Source organism: Cervus canadensis, chromosome 10 (genome assembly GCF_019320065.1).
Source record: "Cervus canadensis isolate Bull #8, Minnesota chromosome 10, ASM1932006v1, whole genome shotgun sequence".
Classification (NCBI taxonomy): Eukaryota; Metazoa; Chordata; class Mammalia; order Artiodactyla; family Cervidae; genus Cervus; species Cervus canadensis.
The window spans coordinates 57,548,298-57,555,567 of NC_057395.1; positions in this window are offsets into that span (position 1 = coordinate 57,548,298).

Genomic DNA, 7,270 nt, shown 5'->3' on the forward strand with positions numbered 1-7,270 from the left:
ACAAAGAATGGGACATTATTTAGCGACTGAACAACAACAAATGGATGATGTTGCTGGCCTTGTATGAATTTACTTGGTAACTGTGGTTGCCCATCTTTCTCCTAATCTTGCCCTACATCAGGGCATAAACTAAAGACCAAATATTCCTGGGCCAGCCCCCACCCCTTCATAGCCGGCACTGTCTCTCACCTTAAACTTCACATTATCTCTAAACGGCTTTGAGAGAGCTGTTTCTTGTGTTTTATGAAACACCCCTTGTGACATTTCTGCTTTCTTCCATGGCTCCCTTTCTGCACACTCTCTCTTAAAGATCTTTTCAGAATTCTGTTATGCCAACCCATCCATTTTCACTTTGCAGATCTGAGAGATCCTGTAGACAGGATTTTGTATAAAAACTTTCCGTTTTCTGCCTCTAGATCCCTTCTCTTCTCAAATCTGATCTTTACAAATCTGAGAAGGGAGGAAAATGGCAGATGATTTCAAAACACTGAAACTAAATATCGAAGAAATCAACACAGTTTGTTAGAGACCAGCCCGAATCTGACCCATGCCTAGACAAGCAAGCTTTCCGGGAGACCTCATGGCAATGATTCAACTTCTAAGACAAAGAACAGGGCGCTGGTGCAGGTGAGCAGGAATTAAAATTTCCTGTTAAAATTATTCATTTACCTTTGAAAAATCCATAGTTAAAGTTGGACACACACAATTAAATTGGGTGCCCCAAATTAAATTATGTGAAGCAGCTATAAAAACGGTGTCATGACATGAACATTATGTATCTCAGCAATATGGAACTGCTGCCCTGGTGAGTACAGCAGAGGTGGAAATGAGTTGAGTAAACCTCTTCAGTTCTGCCCCTCTAACAGCAATCCTGACAGAGGCCGAGTTAAAGTTTACCTTTTAAGATCTTCTGAGAAAGCCTTTGCTAAGCAAATTAACCATGTCAACAGGATTTCTGGTGACTGTTGAAGCTACTTAAGAGTTCAAGCTGTTCCCTAACACATTAAACAGAGCAGAGATTATGGATACACTTATGTGCTGGTGGGTAGTGCACAGGTAATCCAGATCTTACAAAATGAAGTTCCCTATCTTCTTCACCCTTAGTTAACTAGCCTAGTTCTTGCTTGTTTTGAATGTGGTAAAATACCTTATTTCTTAAATTGGAAAATTATTTGCACTTTTACTAATTCGGCCAAGCCTTCTCTGACAAATTACAATGGAGCAAGCTCTTCTAGATGGGGTTTCCCTGGTGGTTCACTGGTAAAGAATCCGCCTGCCAATACGGGAGACACAGGTTTGATCCCTGGTCTGAGAAGATCACCTGGAGGAGGAAATGGCAACCCACTCTGTATTGTTGCCTGGGAAATCCCATGGACAGAGGAGCCTGGTGGGCTACAGTCCTTGGGGTTGTAAAGAGTCAGACATGACTTAGTGACTCAACAACAACAACAAAGTTATTCTGGCCATGATATATAGATCAGTATACTACTGAGTTCTGCTGGTAAGGAACGTTTTGAAACTTGATAGTAATGCAGACAAATACAGGCATTGGGAATATAGAACAAAAAACTGAAGTTTAGACACGATAACTTAACCCTATCCTTAAAAATCACTTTGTGGTAAATATCAAGCAGTCAGAGGAGGTACAGTTGAGAACAAGGTTATCCTTAGAAAAGAAAGAGAACAGGTAAAAGGGCCTGGAATCTCGGTCCACCTGCATGCAAGCCCCACCTGGGGGACACATCATTGTCCTCATTTTGCACAGGAACCTGTGGTCCAGCGAGGTTCATCCACATCCCCCAGGATCACAATGTTAGAAGATGCCATGGGCAACCACACTGGAGAAAAGATGAGCTCTCCAGAGAAGTGATTCTCTGCAGAGAAGTTTTGACTCCAAGGGGGTAAGGGGTGTCCTGGTCCAGGCTGGAGGGACATTCCAAAAGCTGGGGTCAAGACAGAGACCCCGTGAGCAGGAGAGTATGAACGGAGGGCGTGAGGTGGAACGGTCTGGAGGGAGTGTCCCTGAGGGAGAGGCTGAACCTCACTCCCCGATAAACTACGCCACAGGTACTTGATTCACTGTAGCCATTCGGTATCTGTCAGACAAACGATAGCAGAGATTAGTCTGGAAAAGAGAAGATCAAAGCACACTTTCAGTCAGGGAGGAGTCTGCACAGGTGTGGACACTGAAGTGTGTTACAGAGGACAGTGGACTTCTGGGTGAGGCTGTCCCTTAGACTGGAGCTTCTCCAGTGGGGTGATGCTGTCCTCAGCCTGGGGATATGTGTCAGTCTCCAAAACCCTGAGTATTCATTGGAAGGACTGAAGCTGAAGCTGAGGCTCCAACACTTTGATCACCTGATGTGAAGTGCTGGAAAAGACCCTGATGCTAGGAAACAGTGAGGGCAGGAGGAGAAGCAGGTGACAGAGGATGAGATGGTTAGATAGTATCACCGGCTTAATGGACATGAGCTTGAGCAAATTCTGGGAGGCAGTGAAGGACAGGGAAGCCTGGCGTGCTACAGTCCACCGGGTCACAAAGAGTCGGACACAACTTAGTGACTGAACAACAACAAGAGGCATCTTTGGTCATCACAATGGGGTGGTGATACTAGCATCTGGGGGTAGAAACCAGAGATGCAACTCAGCCCTGGAACAAACAGCCCCACACAGAGAATCCCTCCGCCTGTTCAGTTCAGTCGCTCAGTTGTGTCTGACTCTTTGTGACCCCATGGACTGCAGCACGCCAGGCTTCGCTGTCCATCACCAACTCCCAGAGCTTGTTCAAACCCATGTCCACTGGAGAGACCAATAAATGATGGGTGGAGAAGCTCTGCCTGCTAGAGTCCACCTCTTCACTCAGTTCTGTGCTCACCAGGCAGCCTTCACCTCTTGCTTGTTCTGCTTGGTTGCTGGTAGTGTCACCATAGCTACTATGGTTTCTGCCAGCCAAACTACTGATTCCTCATGACAGGGGCGGATTCCATTCACCAGAGCCCATGAGATTTCTAGGCTGCAAGATCACCGCTCTGTGTATCCTTCAGTGTAAGAAGATCTACGCAAGAAAATCTATGCAGTAATAATATTCTGTTCAGTAAATGCTATTCTGATCCCATTTAGCAGATGAGAAGACTGAATCTCAGAAAAATGAAGCAGTTTATTTCAGGGGACAACTGCTGGAACAGGAAGCCACTCGTTGACCCTGAAGTCTATACTCTTAAACCACTGCATTTAGCTGTCTCATTAAAACCATCCAATGCTTCTTTTTTGCACCCAGCAATTTACATAAGTATTTTCCTTTAATCTTCCCAGCCATCCTAAGAGTAGGAGGCCGGATGACTATCTTACAAAGACAGAAACTGAGTCTCAGAAAAGTTGCGATTTGCTGGAGATAACTCATGGAGCTAGGACTCTCCCCTGGTCTGTCTTTCCACCAGCCACAGTTCTAATCACAGTAGCTGTAAGAAATGAGAAACCCTAAACGGTAGAGTTGGGGCCCTCCCAAAAGGGAGTGTTTTGCTGTAAATTAAGAAATTGGCACCAACTGATACATCAGTGCCTTCCTGACAGAATTAAGTTCCTAGACCTTCATGGCAGCAAATCAGACCCCGAGCCCAAGCAACAGCCTCAAGGTGATCACTCCCTCCCCCGGTGCCATCAGTCACCCTGTGACATCATTATGACGAAGCACAATGCCACACAAACAACTATAGGAACAAACACCAATGCCACCTTATAATATTAGCATGGATAAGTTTGACATTTTTGCAGATAGCAACAGTGCAAAAAAACTTCCACTTGCAGAGTCAAGCTCCCATGAAAAATGCCCCAGTGATATCTTTAGGCATTATTATCTAGAATAAGCGTCAATAGCTATTACATCCTGAACATTTGCACTGATGATTCGGGCTCAGAAGCGTTCCATCAGATGAAGATGAGCATTTTGATACTGCTAAGAACATAGACGCCCTTGAAATGTGTTCCTTTCATCAGTTCTGCTAGGTTAACTTCCACGGCTGGCCCTATTTGAACTCCACTCTCAAGCAGCCAAACTCTGCCCGGCACTGTCCCTTCATTAGTAAAAGAAGCAGAAAGCTAATTGGTTTTTAAGCTGCTGATTCCCTGCATTCATCACTAAGACACCACAACCGGTTCCTGCCAGAGTGAAGGCCCATTTGTGTCAAGGCAAAGACTCAGCGGTCTTTTGTCTCAGTTTATGTGACGACCACTGGTAATTGGAAAATTACCTCTAAATTCATCTTTCAAAACACAACTAAAGTCTGGGCTAACTGTTGAAGGGTGCTTAGTCTATAACTTCCTGACAGGCTACTGGAAAGAAGCCAGATCAAAGTCTCAGGAAGAAAGTGAACATATGGTGCTAAAGCAAACAGCAAGATGAAGGGTGTCGGTACACGTCCACTCCAGAGCCCAGCGCCTTCTTTCTCTGGAATGTTCCTTGACTTGGAGAGCCTGTTTGCAAGAGCTAAATGCTTGCACAGGTTGATGAGAAGACTGAGTTTCAGGAGTCACAAATGCTTATGTCTGCTATTGTCAAGGAAAGTCAAGACCATCAGCAGTTGGGACATGCCTGGTGGTTCAGTGGCTAAGGCTCTGAAGTCCCAAAGCAAGGGGCCCCTGTTCAATCTCTGGTCAGAGAACTAGATCCCACATGCTGTAACTAAAGCTCCTGTATGCCATAACTAAGACTCGGCACAGCCAAATAAATTAATTAATTAAAATATTTTAAAAAAAGACCATCAGCAGTGCCTTGCTCTGTCCACCGCAGAACTTAGGACTTAAAAGTGCATTATATCAACTATAATTCAATTTTTTTTAAGTAACTGATAGATTTATAAATTTTTTTTAAAGGACATCAACATTTGGACTCTTCAATTTCACTCAGCAGATGAATGTCAGGTACCGTTCACACTTCTGAGGGACAGAGGGGATCAAGGGGGCCCTTCCTTCCTGGAGCCACATTCTAAGGGGAAACAAACAATGAACAGGCAAACATATGAACAAGAATTCAGATGAAAGAGAGACTAATGCACGGGGTGGTGATGGAAATCATGTGTTGGGGAGGGGAGTATTCTAGACTATGGCTATACCAGGGAAAGCACACTTTTGTTGAGCAGGAGTTGCCATGTTTACATCAGAGGGAGGAGACCCTCCCCTCCCCCCAACAAAATGGGCCTGCATTTGGCATTTATGAGGAAAGCTGAGGCCAGGGAGTCTGCGGCCAAGAAACAGTGGGGCAGAGAGGGAGGCGGTGGGACGGCCAAGAGGCCGTTGGCAGGTGCTGGACAGGGTGGACATCTCCACCTCCTACTAGATCAAGCTTTCAAGGTCAACAAACTGAAGACTAATTTCCTCATGCTCCAGCCCAGGCCGTTTAAAACAGTAAAGACTAAATGGGTTCCAGTGAGCATCTCCATGAACGGTAAGCTGATGAGAAAAATGTTTTGTCTCTAATAATGGATGTGTCTTTCATGGGAGAGAGATAGAGATGAGCTGGGTCATGTTTATGATCTTTACGGCTGAAGGAGAATGATTTCCACTCCCTAAGAAGTTAAGATGACAGTAGCAGCTTGCCTCCTTGCCACCCAGTCATCTCATCCATCGCTCTCGACAGGATGACACCTGGGTCATCTCTCTCCTGCAGTCAGTGGAGATATGGCAGGCATTCCCATCAGCAAAGATCATGGTTACCATTGCGGGGTCGAAAGCATGAATCTAAGTACCCAAGGGTACAGAGAGACATAAGAGCAGAGATAAGCAAAGGAGAGAACTTCGTAAAATAACTTGGGTGGCGTCACTCCCTGAGGCAAAGCCCACACCAGTGGCTTTCTCTGGAACCCAAAGAGAGTTCGACTTCTGACCTGGGACCATCTGTGCTCCTGTAGGAGCTGGCCCTGCACTTCACCACCTCCCAGGAGCTCGGAGAGCAGGGAACAAGGGGTAGGAGCTTAGACGGGGCTGTATGGCCCAGGCAGACACAGAAGGCAGATGTGAAGGAGTCCTGAGGGAATGCTTCAGACTTGGACTAGTGAAGAGGCAGGCAAGTGAGAAAACCTGCAGGACTGTGTGTAAAGTCTAAAGTAAAGGTAGTCTAAAGTAAAGGTAGTCTGAATCCATATGAAAGCCCCTCAAACAGCAGCAATAACCTCTCACTTTGAACACAATAGGTCCAACATCACCAACTTTCCCTCCTGAGTTGGCAAAGGTCATCCTTTCTCTGGTTAGCCCCCTGGGAGCAATTGTCATGTGGCTAGGAGCTCTGGCAGGAGCCCTGGAGTCCTGATGTCATGCACACCTGTGGTTCAAATGTTCAGGCTGCAACTGGACTCCCAGGCCTTTGACCTCAGACAAGCCATCCTTGTCCCCATTACACCAGGAGAAAATGGAGGATACCTGCACCACCATTGATGTGATGAACCTGATAGCACTATACAAAGTTTAATTATTATGACTCCAGAGCTTTCATTTGACAAAAACAATGACTTCATAAGTTCATAAAGCACTTACGAGTACTCTTGGAATGATCCATAGTGCCAACCATCCAGTCCCCTCCTTCTGTGACTAAGTAATGGGAAGTGATGGGAAATAATCCATTTGGCTTGGGGCCAATCTGGCTCTTGCATCCTTTTATTTGATTGACAAGAGGAGGACTTAAAACTTCTTTCAATTAGTTGCCACTGTTTGAAACTCAGAGGCATTTACTTAGATGCTCAGGCCCTGACTTGTCTAGAAAAATAAGGCTTGAGGCATTGCCTCTCTGTGGCTGTGGCTGAGTGAAGCTGGGAGCACTGGACACCTCAGGAGAGAAAATCCCCCTGCTTCTGACAACCAGAGTCACCCATGGGCCTGGTCCCTAGAGGCCATGGCTTTGCTGCTTTGTCCTAGATTTTAAAACATATCCTTTATCCTCGGACAACAAGGAGATGGAACCAGTCAATCTTAAAGGAAATCAACCCTGAATATTCATCGGAAGGACTGAAGCTAGAGCTCCAATACTTTGGCCACCTGATACAAAGAGCCGACTTATTGGAAAAGATCCTGATGCTGGGAAAGATTGAGGGCAGGAGAAGGGGGCAACAGAGGGTGAGATGGTTGGATGGCATCATCAACTCAATGGACATGAGTTTGAGCAAACTCCGGGAGATAGTGAAGGACAGGGAAGCCTCACGTGCTGTAGTCCATGGGGTTGCAAAGAGTTGGACATGGCTGAGCAACTGAACAACAGGAACAATCCTTTATCCATAATGTCAGC